This window comes from Pongo pygmaeus, chromosome 13 (assembly GCF_028885625.2).
Source record: "Pongo pygmaeus isolate AG05252 chromosome 13, NHGRI_mPonPyg2-v2.0_pri, whole genome shotgun sequence".
NCBI classification, from domain to species: domain Eukaryota; kingdom Metazoa; phylum Chordata; class Mammalia; order Primates; family Hominidae; genus Pongo; species Pongo pygmaeus.
Genome location: NC_072386.2, coordinates 18738185 through 18758404, shown reverse-complemented (window position 1 = coordinate 18758404; position 20220 = coordinate 18738185).

The window sequence follows — 20220 nt, the reverse complement described above, 5'->3', positions numbered from 1 at the left end:
TGATGGGCTCCTTAATCCACTGGGAATCATGGGATCCCAGAATAGCAGAGGCCAAGTGGTAGCATCCAACTGCCAAGGGCAGAGCAGGGCACATACACTGGAATGGGCAATAAAATGGTGGACACCACTGTGTTTTGACTCACAGGAATCTTGTCATTGGCTAGTTGTCACAGTGTCCCTAGGACTGAAAGAGATGGGCATCTTATTAAAATGCTATGTGTTCTATGTAACAGGAAAAACTCCATATCTGGTGTCTAGAAGCTGATTTCAGTCACCACAGTGGACAGCCAGAATTTCTTGTCCATTTTCAGACCTAGTATTAACCCAGAGCCTCTTCTTTGAAAGGACGGCTGGGTCCCCTTAAAGAAGGACTCTTTACAAATGTATCCTATAAAACATCCTGTAAGCCCTCCCCAGAGGGACCTCTGACCGTTTACGAGAGTGAACCACCATAGCCCACAGTCAAAGTCGAGGAATACAGCACTCAGGGCCCAAGTTCAGATCACAGAGCACACATCCTGTGGTTACTTCCCCACTTCCTAAATAGAATAGATGCACTTGGTAACCAGCAAAATCCCAGCATCAGCTCTGTGACACAAAGTGGAAGCCCCTGGAACTTCCTTTCTGACCAGGAGGGTAAAATATCTGCTGCCAGTTTCCTCACAAATAATTGAAAGAGAATTCACCTTGCCAATGGGAGAATTCACTTTCTTAGAAGGCAGCACAGCCTAGTCTCATAGGAGGAAAGCACTTGCCCCCTTTTTCATGCCTTTGGCCCTTTTCCTTTCAAAATAATAATGTACTGTTATTGTGCTAAGAGCACTTGATTGCTTTCTGATCCAGATCAGCAAAAAGTTACACAGCAAGTTGTTATTTAACACCGTGGATAGGTTCTTGGAAACTGACTTTTAGTGAGACAACGTATAACAAAACCAATTTTATGTAGGCTCATTGATACAGACAAGAGGTTAAGTTCCTATGGCATCTTTCTGGTTATAAAAACATTACCAAACTTCTAAATAAAAACCCCAAATACTTCTAATCATAAACATTAAAATGAATGTGAACTATAGGTGCATTTAAGAAAAATTAATAAGAACAAGATAATTATTACTCAGGGTTGCGAAAACTGAACCCTATCTGAGCAGCTCAGAGCACAAGGCAGGAACTGACTCTGACCATCGCAGGGCGCACTCACACACACCCACAGTCACTCACACTGGGACCATGCAGACACGCCAGTTCCCCTCACTGGTGCACATCTTCAGGCATCTCCTGGAGAAAACCCACACAGACATCAGGATAATGTGCAAACTCCACACAGACAGTGGTCCTGGCTGGAGGTGGTTTCCTTTTCTCTCGTCAAAAAGGAAAAAAATCATGTTGAATGTGACAATTTTATTCAAGGACCTGCTGTAGCTTTTTCCCCCACTTATTCTCAAATTTCTCCCATACTGGGGAGGGGTACAGGTCTCAGTTCATCTTGCCACATCACATCCCTAATCTGTAGATTCACTGATGCCTTGACTCATTTGTTCTTCATCCAGCAAGCTCTCAGAAGGCTCGCTGTACACCTGGCCTGTGCTGGACACTGGGGAGTAGCTGAGGAAGCCATGCTCTGTGTGCTCAAGAAGGTGGCCCAGGTAGGGTGGATAGGGAAGCATTTTCAGTGCAATGAATGTTACTATTGAAGAGTATTCGGGGAAAAGAGAGTCAAGGAAAGCTCCTGGACAGAGCACTTCCTAAATTAAATCTCAGAGAGCCAGTAGGTGTTGGCCTGGAAGGATGATAGAGAAGGGGAATCCACATGGAGAAAACAGTGTATGGGAAGGCATGAGGACCAGAGAGAGGACAGCACAGTCAAGAGCAGGAGCAAGCTCAGCACAGCTGCAGTGCTGTGTGGGGTGTGGAGACATAGGAGCGGAAGCCTGAGAGGTCAGTAAGAGCCAGACCACCAGTCTTTCCTGGCCAGCTGAGAAGCTTGGAAATAGTGCAACCTAGGCTTGGCCACAGTAAAGCAGGCCTGTATTGCTTTCTGACAGACGGACACTTCACAAGTGGAGGGGAAGAGGACAGCACGTACCCACCAGGGGCCAGAGGATGAGCCTTTTGGAAAGTCCTTCTGGTTCTCCTTTCCTCTGTCTCACAGGCCGGAGTGCAGTGGTGCAATCATAGCTCACTGGAGCCTTGAACTTCTGGACTCAAGCAGTCCTCCCGCCTTGGCCTCCCAAAGTGTTGGGATTACAGGCATGAGCCACTGCACCTGGCCCTTCCGGGGGCTTCTATCCAAATGTAAGGTTTGTGCAGGGACCACGTGTAGGAAATTGCCACCTTGTGGGTAATGCTGGAATTACAGATCTAGAAATGATGATGTTCCTTATTTCTGAATTCAATATGTATTTCCTAATAATTACAAGCCACAGTGCTGGAATAAGGAGCCGTCTGTCAGGTGGAGAGAACAGAAATGCATACAGAAGTCAGTGAATGTTCAGAGGTATGCCTGAAGCAATAGGTTGGTGAAGGAGGTCATGGAAAGCTTCAGAGATGACACCTGCACTGAGTCAGGTAAAAAGGGGTCTTTGGGGGCCATATTCACTTTCCATCCTGCAGCGCAGAATAGGAAAGGACTCACTCAAGGTCACACAGCTCTTCAGGGCAGAGCTGGGGCAAGCACCCAAGTTTCTGGGTATGTCAGCCCAGAGCTCTTTCTTATACGTGGTTGGCCTTCAGTTTAAATGGGTCCCACTCCTGGTGCTCTAGAAATGGCCTTTGCAGAATCTGGTCTTCTGCTCCTGCCTGTTCCCAGGCCCCATCATGGTAATTGGTCACAGCCAGCTTTCTGATGCAGTAATGTCTTCCTTTGTGATCTGAATTCTGTCTGTGTGAAATTGCAAAACACTAAAACTCTCACTAGGGTGAATACTGTGCTGAAGCCAGGATCTTGTCCTCCCTGGGAAGAAGAAACAAGATGTGTCCCAAGAGCATTTATCCTCAGGGACTAGCATAGTCCTTGGTACATACGTACTTTGTAAATATTTGTGATGTGAATGAATGAGTGAAGACGGGAGGTGGATAGGCCTGAGATGTTAGTCCCAGCTCTCCTTGTGGGCTTATCCAGAGTTGAGTCTTCTCTAGAATAGTCTGGAAAGATTAGTTGGGGATAGATTACAAAGGTCACTGAATGCCCAGCTAAAAAGATTGTCTTTCTTCTACTAGCAGAGGGGAAGCAAACCTGTTAGAGAACAAGGAAGGAGCAGGATCAGAATATAAGTTGATTTCATTCCTTGTCAAAGAGAGAAAAATAGTCCCAAGTCAAAACTCTATCTGTCCCAGAAAGCCATTGATATTACTTTGTGAACCCAAAAATATCGGAGACAGGTTTCAATCAATTTAGAAAGTTTATCTTGCCAGGGTTAAGGACACACCCATGATACAGCCTGAGGAGGTGCTGACGACATGTGCCCAACGTGGTCGGGGCACAGCTTGGTTTTATACATTTTAGGGAGAGATGAGACATCAATCATTATGTGTAAGAAGTACATTGGTTCTGTCTCGTGTGGTGGGACAAGCCAAAGTGGGGGCTTCTCGGTCATAGGTAGATAAGAGACAAATGGTTGCATTCTTTTGAATGTCTGATTAGCCTTTCCCCGAATACACAGTTCACATGTGAGAGGAGGGTAGAGGAATAGTCACTTATCCCTTAGTCTGGCTCAGTGAATCTGCACTTTTACATAAACAATAGGGCAGAGGAAGCAATCAGATATGCATTTGTCTGGGGTGAACAAAGGGATAACTTTGAGTTCTGTCTGTCCTTTGTACTGCACGTGTGAAGATAAGCCATCAATTTACATAGCCAAGGTGAAATTCAACAGAACTGTTTTAGGGTAAAGACCCCGAGGCCCACAGAGAATTTCCTTGTGGGTAAATTATGAGAAAGGTATGTAGCTTTTTTTTTTTAATTGAAGCTTTGTAGCTATCTTATTTAGAAATAAAATGGGAAGTAGATTTGCCTGACTTAGTTCCCAGCTTGACTTTTCCCTTTAGCTTAGTGAGGGTCCGAGATAGATTTTCCTTTCAGGACTTAATGAAGAAATTGCACTAGGTCTTCTAGATATCTGAGTTTTTTTGTTTCTAAATTTAGTAATTAAACCATATCTCTAGAGAATAACTAGAAGCTGGCCTGTGATAAGCTTACAACACTCAGGAAACAAGCACAACCTTTGTGATACACTGTTGAATTTCCTTCTGCGACATCACCCAGGCTGTGAACCCTGCTACATACAGGGCCCCAGTACAGTAACTCTTCCTAACCTGGGTCTGGTGCAGTCAGTAATCTCTTTCCTCACTCTCTGCCAACTGCAGCACCATTGCATTAACTCCTGGAAAAAAGTCTGTAGTGGAGTGCTATAGGGCTCTGTTCTGGTCAATGTTTTTATCGGTAACCTAGATGAACTCAGAGTATTCAAATGCCCCCAAAGAAATTAATATACATTGGATAGGAAAAGCAATATTCAAAAAGGCTTGCATAGCTTAGCATGGTGAAGAGAAATCAAATGTTGAAATGTTCCGGAGATACATGTCAAGTTCTATGTTTGAGTTCAACACAAAAATGAGAAAGCCCAAGAGAAGGGAAATGAAATCTATCATGCTGATTTCAAAAGGGTCCAAGTCTGGAGCATGGCAGCCCCTCAGAAGTGAGTCTTTACTACTATGAACCAAATTTTCCAGAATTTAAGCATTTTAAAACCAATGTCCAGAATTTAAGCATTTTAAAACCAATGTCTTAGCTTTTTTTTTCCCCCACTTTAAGATGGCTGCCTTCCCAATGTCCCCAGAGTGGTTGGTGACAACTCAATAATGACTCTTCCTTAACGGTATGAAGAGAGGAATTGTAAAATTATGAGGAAACTTGCCACAATCATCCAAGAATTTAAAATATCCATTTGAAGTCTGGGAAATGGAGCCAGGAAGCACGTTGTGGATGGGCACTCCTGGAAGAGATAGCATCTCCGTGTGCCTAGAAGGAGAAGAGCTTTGCAATTCTTTTCTATGAACCATGTGACAAAGATGTACCAAGAACTGCTTCTATCAGTGAAGGAGACAGCCTGGTTTCAGAGGAAATGCATTTACAGTGTTTCTTTGCTTTTAGACATCCAGCAAAAGAGGTATGTTGTACTCAATCTTTGTATTTCTCATCCTCTTTTTTCTTTCATCATTTTCATTTTGAGAATAAGTATGTATGGGGCCTCTCCTATATCCCAGATATCATGTTGAATCAGATCTAGCTGTGGCTTGCAAGCCACTCTGGCCTAGAAGGGGGCTGTGACTTTGTGACTGTGTGCTCAGTACCTGGCACATAGTCGGCTCCCAATGATAGCCGATGTTCACTGAGTGCTTACTGTCTGTCAGGTACCCTGCTAAGTATTTTATGTCTACTAGCTGATTTCAGCCCCACTGTCCATAAGGTGGTCATCGCTTATCTTAGATAAAACTGAGGCTCAGGGAGGTTAACAATGAAACTTGCCTGAAGTTACACAGCTGGTAAATGATGGAGTTGGCCCTCAAGTCCACACTTGGAACCACTGCACCTGACTATTTCTCCATAAGTATGTGTTAAATGAACAAATAAACATATGACATAAAAGGATGTAGGCCAAGCCCAGACAGAATATTGCGTCACGGCGATCAGAAGATACTTCATGCAGATTCTGCTTGAGGCAGGATTTAATGAACAAGAGTGATGCTCATCAGTAGAGGTGGGAGGAGCCACTCCAGGCAGGAGCGAAGAGGTCAGGGTTGGCAAACACAAATGGCCTGGGTTTGTCAGTTATGGTGCCTGTTCACTGCCTCCATGAGTCTCTCCCACTCCACCATGGCCGATTCAATCAGGGGTGTTATGGACTGAACTGTATCTCCCTCCCGAATTCCCATGTTGAAGCCCTAACTCCCAGTACCTTAGAATGTAACTGTATTTGGAGATAGGACATTTAAAGAGGTAATTACATAAAAATGAAGCTTTATCCTTAAAATAAAGGATGGACCACATGGTGCTTGCAAGTCCTCTACATTCTGTGCTGTGTTTGCTATGGTAACACCAGCTGCTAGAACAAATAAGCCCCACTCTTCACCCGCTTATTACAATAGAAACTTGCTTCTTGCTTATGCACTAGTCTGTGAGAGGACAGCCTGTGTAGAGGACAGGTTTTTCTGCATGGTGATTCATGGACCCAGATGCCTTCCATCCTGTGATTCTATATCCTTCAGAGCCTTAGAGTCCAACCAACAGATGGGGAAGGAGAAGGTGGGAAAGACACGCTTGTTCCCTGGCCATCTTGGCCTAGAAGTGACACACATCACTTTGGCTCACACTCCACGGGTGAGACGTAGTCCATGTCTGTCCCTAGATGCTGGGGTGGCTGGGAAGTATGGCCTGGGATGAAAAGATCCTTACTTTATAGAAAGGGAGCAGGAACACCTGGTGGACAGCTAGTGTGTCCTGCCATGTGTTTGGAATTCAGTTCTGAACTTGTCTCCAGCCTCTTCTCCCCGCGAATGGGCTGCCTTGTTTCCAAGAGAATCTGGAAGCCCATGGTCCTAGTGTATTGCCTTAAGGCAGAGTTCTAGTTTATTGCCTGTAATAATTTTTACAGCTAACCAAAGGGGCCATGACTGCTGGGCAAAGCTCCAACAGCTCAGGGGGATGGTGCCCACAGCAGGAGCTTGAAAGTGCCAGCAAGAGCCCAGGAGAGAGGAAATAGGAGTGTAAGTCCTACATTTGCAGCAGGAGAAGGGGAGGAAGAGCTGAATAGTCAGCAGTGTTCTGGAATGAGGAAGTGGGCTGCCTGCTTGCTTTCATTTCTTAGGTAAATATTTGCTGGAAGTTTGCCTTTTCTCTGAGTTTTTCGATGCTGTGACGAGAACTGGGCAGAACATCAGCTCATCAGAAGCAGTGACATCCAAGAGCCCGGAGGAACCTGAAGAACAATTGAGAGAAGCCTCCTTTGCCAATGCGTTGCCCACCAGGGCTGCACATGGTACCCCTGCTCCAAGATGCTTCCCAAAAACACCAGGTAAGCTTTAAGAGGCAGATCTCAGACAAGTCACGCTGGATAGCGGCATGTTCCTAGCAACTGTCTTCTTTGATGCTGGTGATTAATGAAAACCAGGAGAAAGGCATGTTTCAGCTAATTTGTAGACAGGCTGGCATGGAGGAAATAACATAGATAGGCTACTTGGTCAGTGAATAGATTTCCTTTCATCTTCAGTTCAGAGACAGAGTGGAGTGGGCAGAGCCCAGATGTGTTGTTAGGGGGCCTGGGTTCAAATCCTGGAGTTTCCTCATCTCTGAATCAGGTGTGATACCTCCTGCCTTACCTAAACCACAGCTTTGCGAAGATCGTATGAGAACAAGAATGTGAAAGGATTCGAGATCTGTAAAGTCTTGCCCCGATGGCAGGAATTAAGAATTCTTATTCTAACCTTCAAATGTGTTAGATCCAAGAACTGAAAGCCTACTCCAAAATATAACAAAAAATCCAACCGTCACCTGGTGTCACAATATCTGTTTAGAACTGTGGAGGATCAAAGAGGGAAATGAGCCAAGAAAACACCAACAGGGGTGGGACTGTAAACTAGTTCAACCATTGTGGAAGTCAGTGTGGCGATTCCTCAGGGATCTAGAACTAGAAATACCATTTGACCCAGCCATCCCATTACTGGGTATATACCCAAAGGATTATAAATCATGCTGCTATAAAGACACATGCACACGTATGTTTATAGCGGCACTATTCACAATAGCAAAGACTTGGAACCAACCTAAATGTCCAACAATGATAGACTGGATTAAGAAAATGTGGCACATATACACCATGGAATACCGTGCAGTCATAAAAAATGATGAGTTCATGTCCTTTGTAGGGACATGGATGAAACTGGAAACCATCATTCTCAGCAAACTACCGCAAGAACAAAAAACCAAACATTGCATGTTCTCACTCATAGGTGGGAATTGAACAATGAGAACACATGGACACAGGAAGGGGAACATCACACACCGGGGACTGTTGTGGGGTGGGGGGAGGGGGGAGGGATAGCATTAGGAGATACCTAATGCTAAATGACGAGTTAATGTGTGCAGCACACCAACATGGCACATGTATACATATGTAACAAACCTGCACGTTGTGCACATGTACCCTAAAACTTAAAGTAGAATAATAATAATAAAATTAAAAAAAAAAAAGAAAACACCAACAGGAATAATCAGAGTCACTTGGGAAAGGAGATTCCCAGAATCCCACCCACAGGAAGAGGGAGGGAACCTGAGCGCAGTGGATGGAAAAGACCTGAGGCCGGAAAGAGACCAGAGGGACGGCTTGCAGGACCAATGGACAGGGAGCACAGGAGGCAGCCAGAGGTGGGCAAAGACTGGAACTGGGAGGTCTGAGAGCATTATTCCTTTCCCCTCTCTCTCCAACTGGCCCTTTGGGCTGGGAGAAGGGAAAGGCTAAGAGGAGGATTTTTAGGAAGATCCCTCTGGTCACAGGATGGAAAATGGTTAGGAGGTAGGAGCCCAAGCAGGAGGCTACTGAGATAGTCCAGACAAAGGGGACAGTGGCCTAGATGAAGGTGGTGGCTGTCAGGGTCGAGAGATGTGTCTGGATTTGGCAGGGATTGGAGAGGAAGGAGTGGAGGATGACTTCGGGTCCCTGACTTGGATGAATGGGTCAGGGGTGGTGCCACTCCTGAGATGAGGATGCCAGGGGAGGAGCAGGAAGTTGGGGTGTTCAGATGGGGCATGTTGGACTGGGGTGCCCATGGGACATCCAGAGACAGATAACCAGGAGACTGACAATTGGCCCTGTGGTCTGGAATTAGAGGGAAAGTCCAGGATGGACCCAGAGAATGTAGCTTACCTTTTGGTGCCAGCTGTGCCCCTTGGACCCTTGACATTCCTTTGAAGTCAGCATCATGCCCCTGAGAGCTTCTACCCCTCCCTCTCAGGGCCCCCTCTCCATCACGGTCCTCTTCCTGGGTATGGTTCAGCTGGTCAGGGTCCTTCTCACAGGGCGGGGCCCAGCCTGAGCATGTAGTTCAGATTTGTCTACCAGTGAGGGGTGGGGGAGGGGTGTCACTGTTCCCACTAAGGACCCCAGACATGAAACCTTTATCAACGTCTTAATGTCATTGTAGTGCCTGAATATGTTTCCTCTTTGGAAAATATAAGAAGGGTTCAAACTCCAGCTCTGCCAGCCTCTAGCTAAGTGACTTTGGGCTTTTACTTAACCTCTCTAAAGCCTCAGTTTTCTCATCCGTGAAGTGGGAATACATGTTACACAGGTTGTGAAGGGTTAAGTGAGACAATAACTATAAGAACCTTATCCAAATGCCCAGCACACAGCACATGTTCAATAAACAATGGCTATTATTATTATTTTTATTAAGTGAAAAGAAATGAAAAAGAGTATGGCTTTATTAGACAGTTAAGAAAGAAAGGAGGTAGAAAAGAAAAGTTTTTGTCTTCTTCAACAACCAATTTTTTTCGTGGTAGCACTCTCTGAACTTTTCAGACATGCATGAAAACACCCTCCATGCACATTTTCTAAAGCAGGGTGCCAGCCGGAGCTGACCATTCCTAGCCAGCCATACAGCAAGGTCAAAATGAATGGAGAAGTCAAGGCAAAGACAAAGAGAACAGAGATTTGGACACACAGAGAAGAAAGAGAGAGGCTCCAGGAGAAAATGAAATAAAAATGGGGTGTTTATGTGTGGGCTTGATTGCAGAACTTTTCCCTGATTCTCAGAAGGTCACAGAAAGTGGCAGACATAGAGACAAGCCAACACACAAAGAGAGAAAGGCAGGGGGGCCACATGTGACGCTCTGAGGGGCTGTCAGAGGCAGGCCTGCAGGGGAAAAGGAGAAACTGGGAAACAACCAGAAAGACAGTCAGCAAACTTATGTGGGTTTATGGTAGTCATGGACTTCCTCTTATTTTATTTTAAAAATGTAAGCTTTTTATTATGGAAATATGCAAACCCATGCAAAAGAAAAGAGAAGAGTATCATGAACCACCAGCTTCAACAATTGTCAACACATATGGCCAGTCTTGTTTCATTGATACTCCCCCATCCCCTCCTCCTCTCCTAGGCAGCCTATTATTTCATCATGGATTTCATTTTTGTGTTTTTGTTTGAGACAGAGTCTCACTCTGTCACTCAGGCTGGAGTACAGTGGTGCAATCACAGCTCTCTGCAGCCTTGGTCTCCCTGGCCCAGGTGATCCCCCCACCTCGGCCTCCTGAATAGCTGGGACCATAGACATGCACCTCTAAGCCCAGCTAAGCCTTTTATTTTTTGTAGAGATGGGAGTCTCCTTGTGTTTCCTTGGTTGGTCTCAAACTCCTAGGTTCAAGCGATCCGCCCCCGTCAGCCTCCCAAAGTGCTGGGATTATAGACTCGAGCCACCATGGCCTGCCTGGATTTCATTTTTGAAAAGAATTCTGCTTTCTCCAGGGAATTCTTAAAGTGGTGTACAAGTGATCTGATACAGAAGTTTGTTCTCAAACCTACACAAGCCCCTGCCGTTCTCTCATCTTGATTCTGAGAGAGCCCAGACTGCCCTGGCCATAGGAGCTGAAAATTATATTGAAATCAAAACTTGGCAGTCAGAGAGTTCTTTTATGATCATCCAGATTGTTAGCATTCAATGCCTGGCTCCCCAGCTTGCTAGCTGCGTAAGTTTGGACAACATTCTAGATCTTTCAGTGCCTCAGTTTCGTCATCTGTGAAATGGGGTGATAATGTACCTTTCCCATAGGGCTGTTGTGAGGATGAAACGAGGTGGTAAATATACTAAATGTTTAAAACAAAGCTTGGCACATAGTAGACCCTTGAGGGATGTTAGCTTTCCATCCACCCATTTAGGAAACATGAGGGAGTGCCAACTGTTGCCAGAGATATGGGCAGGAGCTGGGCACAGGGAGCTAAATGAGAAGGGCCTCTGCCCTCGAAGAGCTCCCCATCCAGTGGGGGACACAGGCCTATGAAAAGTTAGCTCCAAACAGTGGACTGGTGGCTGTGAAACTGGGCTGTGTCCCAAGCAGTCCATCCCATCCCCTCAATTCAGAAGTGAGCAAACAAAGACCTATGGGGCCCCTGAGCCTAAGGAGCCACAGTGCTTAGCAGCGGAGCTGGGATGGACTCAAAGTGGATTTTCCTGACTGGGCCTCTTCACATGAGGGCTTCAAAGGAGGCCGGTGGCTCAGGAGGGCACCTGGCCCATGCTGGGCAAAGGTGCTGGGCTTTGGGTCAGCCTTCCTGCAGTAGGGAAGGGTAAGATTGGTCATGGGGCCAGGCGTGGGCAGCCGCTCTGGCTACTGGTTAACCAGGTGGGGACTGCAATTCACTGCACGGTCAGGGGCCCAAAGGTAGTGGAGTCCTTGGCACTTTTAGCCCTAGCAGAAGGCCAGGGATGCCAGCCCGGCTGAGCACAGCCATTCGTGGCACTGGACTGGGGCTGGGGGGTGGAAGGCAGAGCCTGTGGGGAATGGGAGAGGTTGCCACTGCTTACCAGATGCTCTGGGGACAGAGGAGTAGACAGGGTCCAGGCTCCGAGGGGGTAGAAATGCAACCACTGACAGTCCCCTTTCAGTTCTGTGAAAGGAAAAACACGTTTCTTTTGTCAGAGCTGTCCAAAAGCGGGGAAAAGATTGAGAAAAGAAGCACTACTCTTCGGGCACGAGGCCGGGCACTCAACTCTTATTGTATCTCATCCACACAGAGCCCTGGAAGGGGGACACTGGATCCATTTTCAGGATGAGAAGAGTAAGACCCAGAGAGGGGCACGGCTTGCCCACAGTCACACAGCTGGTGCGTGTTGGAGCTGGGACTCACTCTCCTGGCTCCAAAGCCCACGCTTTTCCACTGAGCCTGGCTCACTCAGCAAGATGGCCGGGTCGGCCTGGGAGATACAGGGTTCCTACCCCTGAAAGTGCCCAAATGGAGCTTCAGGGCTGCCCTGTGGGGAGGGAGAGTGACAGAGAGTGCGGAGGCATTCACACTTCCCATGGGTGGATGCTAGTCTGTGATGCCACTACTTCGAGTGGATGAGGGGCCAGGAGACAGCTCAGCTGTATGCAGGCCAAGTACACACAGTGCAGAGTGTGTGTCTCCCTGGCACCTGCCCTTCCTGCATTTTCTCCTTCCTTCCTTCACTCACTCATTCATTCAGCAAGCACTTACTTGGATTTATTATGTACCTTGCCTGAAGTCCAGAAGCTCAGGGTAAGGGTTGGGTAAAGGACGGTTGGAATTCACAGTTGAATAAAACGTGTTTCTAGCTTTTGAAAACCTCACAACTGTAAAGTGAGAGATGAGATGTGAAAAGTGTCCCTATAGCATGAAGAAGATGTGATGAGTGCTAGAGAGGACCCTCAGCCAAGTTCAGTGGGGCTAGGAGAGGAGAAGCGGGAGGGAGGAGGGAATGACTTTGGGTCAGGGAGGATTGAGCAGGAGGGCCCAGAGAGGCGATAAGGTCTGAGCTAAAGTTTCCACCTGACCTCACTTGCTGTTTACACATCTGAGCAGGTCGCAAGTGTTTAGGATCCTGCAGTGTGAAGACACATTTTTGCAGAATGCGTCAGAGGCCTTCATGGACAGATGGCCCCCTAGCATCATCTAAGAGTCAAGTTTGTTTGTGTTTTCTTTTTCCAAACACTTGGTTGCAAGCCATTAGTGGGTTGTAAAATCAATTTAGTGTTTATGACCAGCGTTGTACAAAATGAATGGGACAGAGTACAAATGACTTGAACCAAATTAGGACTACCAAAGGGCACTAAGCATGGTAAGGGTATTGTTTTGTGAAAATTCATTAAACACGCATGCACAGAAATTTGTTAAACATGCATGTGTGCACACACACATCTCAACTGGGTCATAGTTGTAACTATGAGTCGTGTGTTACATATGTAACACATACAATTGTGACTTGTAATTAAAAAATTTTGTCTGGTCCAATGTCCTCATTTTACAAAGTAGGGAAAAAGGATTTGTGCAATGCAGAGCGTAGAGAAGAGCATAGGGTGGAGTGCTGGCTTTCTCTTGAGTTCTTTTATTTAACCTTGTTGTCTTTCCTCTAAAGCATAGTTAATGTTGACCTTGGTCCTAGAAACTCTGACATCTTCATTATTTTAGGAAATGCCAGAGCCAGCGTCACTTGTGCCCAGTAGTATGCTGGGAAATGTATCATAACTGGCTCTTGAAAAAGTATGCTTATGTATATATAAGCTTATTATAAATTATACTGATATAATACATTTTACATAATTGACAAATAAAAAATATACAATATCTTTATTGCAAATTCCATTCAGCCAATTAATTCTCATAGAATGCTTTCCTTAATTTCTGCTGAATTCATCTGTAGCCAAGCTATGATTGCAATTGATGAGTGAACATAGTTTCAGCATGATTATTGGTTGATATTTTTATTTATAATAATGAGCAAGACAAATGGGAAACAACAGAGACTAGATGTAAGTCAGGACTTGTTTGTTGATTGTCAGGAGCTACTTTGCTGAGTGGGGTAAACGTTTTTGAATTCTGGAAGAATATTTTCTCAATTATTTCTGCTATGCACTCTGTAATAGTTACAAACATGTTTTTAAATCTGCATTATTAACATTTTCTCTGTCACTTTACAGGCAATCTACAAAACAATAAATCAAGCCCTGATTTGTAGTGTTTGCCTGTTGCCATGATATAAACACTCCCCCCATGGCTGATGTCAAGCGAGATGATGTCACTGAATATGGAGTTGGAAAGCGATGCACAACAGCACATCATAACAGTGTTTACATTATACAGATGCAACAGATGTAAATAATCCCAAGAGCATAGATGATAGTAAAAGGTAGCAAACAATAGGGAAGTGATGAATTTTGTTGTTTAGAGACAGGGTTTCCCTGTGTTGCCCAGGCTGGTGTCAAACTCCTGGGCTCAAGAAATCGTCCTGCCTCATCCTCCCAAGTATCTGGGACTATCGGTGCCCACCACTGTGCCCAGCTTGAAGAGATGAGTTTTGAGTCTTTTTATGTCTTTGTTTTTAATATAACTTATTTAATTATAGGTTTATATAATTTAATTTTTAAAAATAATGGTGGTGCTTCACAACTGGCTTGCAGAATTCCTTAGAGCATGACAACTGGTTCTTCCAATTTGGCACAAGCCAGCCTCAGCACCTCTACATCTACCTCAGACCTCCAAGGCAGGATACTGGGGAATGAACTAGGGGATCCATGGGATTCACAAAGGCAGGGCAGGGCTGGTGCAGGATCAGACATCCCAAAGTACACATGGCTGCATTGCAGAAGGCATCACGTGCATACACACTCACACGCACTCTGCACACACCCCTTCCTCCTTCCCTAACCCACTCTGCACTGAGAAGTGGGAACCGTTTCTTCTGTGCCCGCAAGGTGGTCAGCGCCCTGCTCAATGAGCACAGTGAGGGACCTCAAAAGTCCTGGGCAGCTGATGCTTCTGCTCTCTGCTCTCTGGGCCTCAGTTCCCTGGCAGAGAGTCCCATGGAATTAATCACCATTCCCTGAGCCTCTTTGCCAGGCACTGGACTGGTCTCTGAGGACAGAGGTGAGTTGGCCACAGCCTGGAAAGCCAGGAAACTCTGGAGCTCCAAGAAACCACCTGAGTGAGCCAAGGACTGGGACAGAGGAAGGGGATGTGAAGGGGAACCTGACTCCCACTCTTGCTTCCTCCTGGGTAAATCATCACACCTCGTTATATAATCAGTTCCTCATTTTAAAAAAGGGCTGATACAACCTACCTCATAAGATTCTAGTAAAGGTTGAGTTAGGTAATATAAAATAGCAGAGTGCCTGGGACATAGGGACACAATAAAGTGACACCAATCAGTAAAAGCTACTGTCATAGGTTTAACTTACTACTACAGAGTGATCATGTTAGGACCAAAGAAAGCAGAAGGATGTGGGAGACGCCACCCTGCCCCTGCCGGCAGACAATCAGTGGCACATGTTGGAGAATGGAGGGAGGAATATAGATAACTCTGTTCTAGATGCAGCACGTAGGTGTATGTCGCTCTTCAGATTGACCCTCATTTTATTTATCCTTTGAAATAAAAATTTAATTGACACATTGTAATTCTACATATTTATGGAACACAATTTGATGTTTTGGTTTATGCAAGTGCTGTACAATGATCAAATCTGGATAGTTAGGATACCTATTATCTTATACATTTATCATTTATTTATGTTGAGAACATTAAAAACCTCTGCTTCAGCTATTTTGTAGTATACAATACCTTGCTATTAGCTCTAGTTACCCTACTGTGCAATAGAACACCAGAATTTATTAATCTTTTTTAATTATCACTTTGTACCCATTCACCAACTTCTCCCCATTCTTCCTTCTCCCATTCCCTCCCTGGTTTCTGGTAACTACTGTTCTACTTCTGTATCACCTTTTTAAAAGATTCTGCATATGAGTAAGATCATTTGATATTTGTCTTTCTGTGTCTGGCTTATTTCACTTAACATAATGTCCTCCGGGCTCGTGCATGTTGTTGCAAATGATAGGATTTCATTCTTTTTTATGGCTCAATAGTATTCCACTGTGTATGCACCACAATTTCTTTATCCGTTCATTTGTTGTTGAACACATGGGTTGATTCTGTACCTTGGCTATTGTGAATAGTGCTGCAGTAAACATGGGAGTGCAAATACCTCTTTGATATACTGATTTCATTTTCTTTGGATAAATACCCATACTGGGGGTTGCTGGAGTATATGGTAGTTCTAGTTTCAGTTTTTTTTGAGGAACTTCTATACTGTTTTCCATAATGGCTGTACTAATTTACGTTCCCACCAAAAGTGTGTAAATGTTCCCTTTTCTTCACATCCTCACCAACACTTGTTTTGTTTTGTCTTTTTGAATAGCCATTCTAACTGTAGTGAGGTGGTATCTCATTGTGGTTTTGATTTGTATTTCCCTCATGATTAGTGATGTTGAAATTTTTCATGTTGGCCATTTGTATGTCTTCTTTTGAGAAATGGCTATTAAGTTCTTTAGCCCATTTTTTTGTTGGGTTAAATAACTAGTTGTGCTGTTGAGTTGTTTAAGTTGCTTATATATTCTGGGTATTAACTCCTTGTCAGATAGTTTGCAAATCTTTTATCCCATTCTGTAGGTTGTCTTGTCACTCTGTCAGCTCTTTCCTTCACTGCACAAAAGCTTTTTAGTTTGGTGTAATCCCATTTGTCGTTTTTGCTTTTGTTGCCTGTGCTTTTGAGGGCTTACTTTAAAAATCCTTGCCCAGCCCAATATCATCAAGCATTTCCCTGATGTTCTCATAGTTTCATAGTTTTAAGTTTTACATTTAAGTCTTTACCATTTTGATTTGATTTTTGTATGTGGTGAGAGGTAGTGGGGGTGTCTCATTTTTCTGCATGTGGATATCCAATTTTTCCAGCCCCGTTTATTGAAGAGAGTGTCCTTTCCCCAGTGTGTGTTCATGGCACCTTTGTGAAAAATCGGTTAGTTGTAGATTCATGAATTCATTTCTGGGCTCTCTGTTCTGTGCCATTGTTCTACGTGCCTCTTTTTATGCCAACACTATGCTGTTTGGGTTAGTATAGCTTTGTATTAATAGTATATTTTAAAGTCAAATAGTGTGATGCCTCCAGGTTTATTCAGGATTGCTTTGGCTATTTGGAGATTTTTGTGATTCCACATACATTTTAGAATTGTTTTTTACATTTCTGTGAAGAATATTATTGGTGTTTTGATAGGGATTGCATTAAATCTATAGATTGCTTTGGGTATTTTATGGCTATTTTAACAACATTAATTCTTTCAATCTATGAACATGGACCATCTTTCTATTTATTTGTGTCCTCTTTAATTTCTTTTATCAATGTTTTATAGTTTCCAGTGTAGAGATCTTTCACCTCTTTGGTTAAGTTTATTCCTAGGGGTTTGTTTGGTTTTTCTCTCTCTTTCTTTCTTTTTTCCTTCCTTCCTTCCATTCCTTCCCTCCCTCCCTCCCTCTCTCCCTCCCTCCCTTCCTTCCTCCCTCCCTCCCTCCTTCCTTCCTTCCTTCCTTCCCTGTATAGCAATGATATTTTTATATTTTGATTTGGCCTCCTGACACTTTATTGAATTCATTTGCTAGTTCTAATAGTTTTTTGTCAAGTCTTTAAGACTTTCTAGATATAAGATTATGTCATCTGCAAATAGAAACAATTTGACTGCCTCATTTCCAATATGAATGCCTTTTATTTTTTTTTTTCTTGCTTAATTATTCTGGTCAGGACTTCCAGTACTATGTTGAATAGAAGTGGTGAAAGTGGGCATCCTTGTCTTATTCCTGATCTTAGAGAAAAATCTTTCAGCTTTTCCCCATTCAGTATTATGTTAGCTGTGGGCTTGTCATACATGGCCTTTATTGGATCGAGGTACATATATTCTATGCCTAATTTGTTGAGAGTTTTTATTTTGAAAGGATATTCAATTTTGTCAAATGCTTTTTCAGCATTTAATGAAGTGATCATGTGGTTTTTGTCTTTCTTTCTGTTAATGTGGTGTATCACATGTATTGAAATGCATTTATTGAACTATTTTTCCATTCCTGGGATGAATCTCACTTGATGATAGTGAATGATATTTTTAATGCGCTATTGAATTTGGTTTGTCAACACCTTGTTGAGAATTTTTGCATCTATGTTTATCAGAGATATTGGCCTGCAGTTTTGTTTTATTGTATGCCCTCATCTGGTTTTGGAATCAGCATAATGCTGGCCTTGTAAAATGCATTTGGAACTATTTCCCTCTCCTCAATTTTCTGGAATAGTTTGAGAAGAATTGATATTAGCTTTTCTTTAAATGTCTGATAGAATTTAGCAGCAGAGCCATTGGGTCAAGGACATTTTGTGATGAAAGACTTTTTATTACTGACTCAATTTTCTCACTTGTTTTTCCTCTATTCAGGTTTTCTATTTCTTCATAATTTAACCTTCGGGTGTTATATGTGTCTAGGCATTTATCCTTCTCTTTTATGTTTTCAAATTTGCTTGCATATAGTTGTTATTCATGAGTCTCTTATGATCCTTTGTATTTCTGTGGTGTCAGTTGTAATGTATCCTTTTTCATCTCTGACTTTATTTGCATCTTCTCTCTTTATTGTTAGTCTAGCTAAAGGTTTGTTGATTTTATCTTTTCAGAAAAATAACTCTTTTTTGCTAAGTTTTTAAAAATTGCTTTTTTTTTGGCCTGGTGTGGTGGCTCATGCCTGTAATCCCATCACGTTGGGAAGCTGAGGCAGGTGGATCACCTGAGGTCAGGAGTTGGAGACCAGCCTGGGCAACATGGTGAAACCCTGTCTGTACTAAAAATACAAAAATTAGCTGGGCATGGTAGTGGAAGCCTATAATTCCAGCTACTGGGGAGGCTGAGGCATGAGGATCACTTGAACCTGGGAGGCAGAGGTTGCAGTGAGCTGAGATCACACCATTGCACTCCAGCCTGGGTGACAGAGCAAGACTCCATCTCAAAAAAAACAAAAAAATAAAAAATAAATGAAGTAAAAATTGCTTTTCTTGGCCTTGTTTCATTTATTTCTGACCTCAACTTTATTACTTACTTATTTCTAACAATTTGGGGTTTGGTTTGTTTCTGTTTTTCTAGTTCCTTGAGGTGTGTCATTAGGTTATTGGAAATCTTTCTTCTTTTTTGATGTAGGTATTTATGGCTATACACTTCCCCCTTAGAACTGCTTTTGCTGTGTCCTGTTGGTTTTGGTACAGTGTGTTTCCACTCTTATTTTTCCTCAATAAACTTTAAAATTCCCTCTTTAATTTCTTCATTGACTTAGTGGTTATTTGGGAGCATGTTGTTTAATTTCCATACATTTGTACTTCTGTTGTAGTGTTCCTTCTGTTATTGATTTCTAGTTTTTATACCTTTGTGGTCAATATAAAAATTCTTGAAATGATTTCAACATCTTGCATTTGTTAAGACCTATTCTGTGGCCTAATACATGATCTATCCTGGAGAATGTTCCATGTGCAGTTGAGAAGAATGTGTGTTCTGCAGTGCTGAGTGGAATGTTCTGTACATGTCTGTTAAGTCCATTTGGACTATGAGCAGTTTAAGTCTGATGTTTCTTGTTTTTTGTTTGTTTGTTTTATAGAGACAGGGCATGTGACACCGAGATCAACTAACTTTTAAAAAATTTTATAGAGAAGGAGTCTTGCTATGTTGCCCAGACTAATCTTGAACTCCTGGCCTCAAGTGATCCTCCTGCATTGGACTGCCAAAGCATTGGAATTACAAGCATAAGCCACCATGCCTGGCCTAAGTCTAATGTTTCTTTCTTGATTTTCTGTCTAGATGATCTGTCCCTTGTTGAAAGGGGGATGCTGAAGTAACCCACTTTTACTGTATTACAATCTATCTCTCCTTTTAGTTCTAATAATATTCATTTATGTTAGGGTGCTTCATGATATATTATTCATAATATTACATATTCATCACATATTAGGGTGCGTCAGTGTTGAGTGCATATATATTTACAGTTGTTAATCCACTTGTTGGATTGATTCCTTTGTCATTAGATAATGACCTCCTTTATTGCTTTTTATAGTTTTTTACTTAAAATCTATTTTATCTGATAAAATGTCTATCTCTTTTATCCTTTCAGGAGTATGAGTACTCCTGCTCACTTTTGGTATCTGTTTGCATGAAATATCTTTTTCCATTCCTTTACTTTCAGTCTATGCTTGTCTACCAGTGAGGCTAGTCTCTTGTAGGGAGCATATAGTTGGGTCTTGTTTTTCAATCCATTCAGGAGCTCACTTTAAATTGGATAATTTAATCCATTTATATTCACGGTTATTATTGATAAGTAGGATGTACTCCTGCCATTTGTTTTCTGGCTGTTTGGTAGATTCTTTTTTCTTCCTCCCTTACTGTTTACCTTTGGTTCAGTGTTTTTCTGTGGTATTAAACATTGTTTACTTTCTTTTTCTTGTTTGTATGTCTTTTTTAATATCTTTTTTTTTTTTTGTAGTTATTACGGGGCTAACACAGAGTCTTGTAGTTATAATAGACAACTTTAAGCTGATAATAATTTAACTTTGGTTGCATAAAAATACTCCATACTATTGTTCTCCTTCCACAATTTAT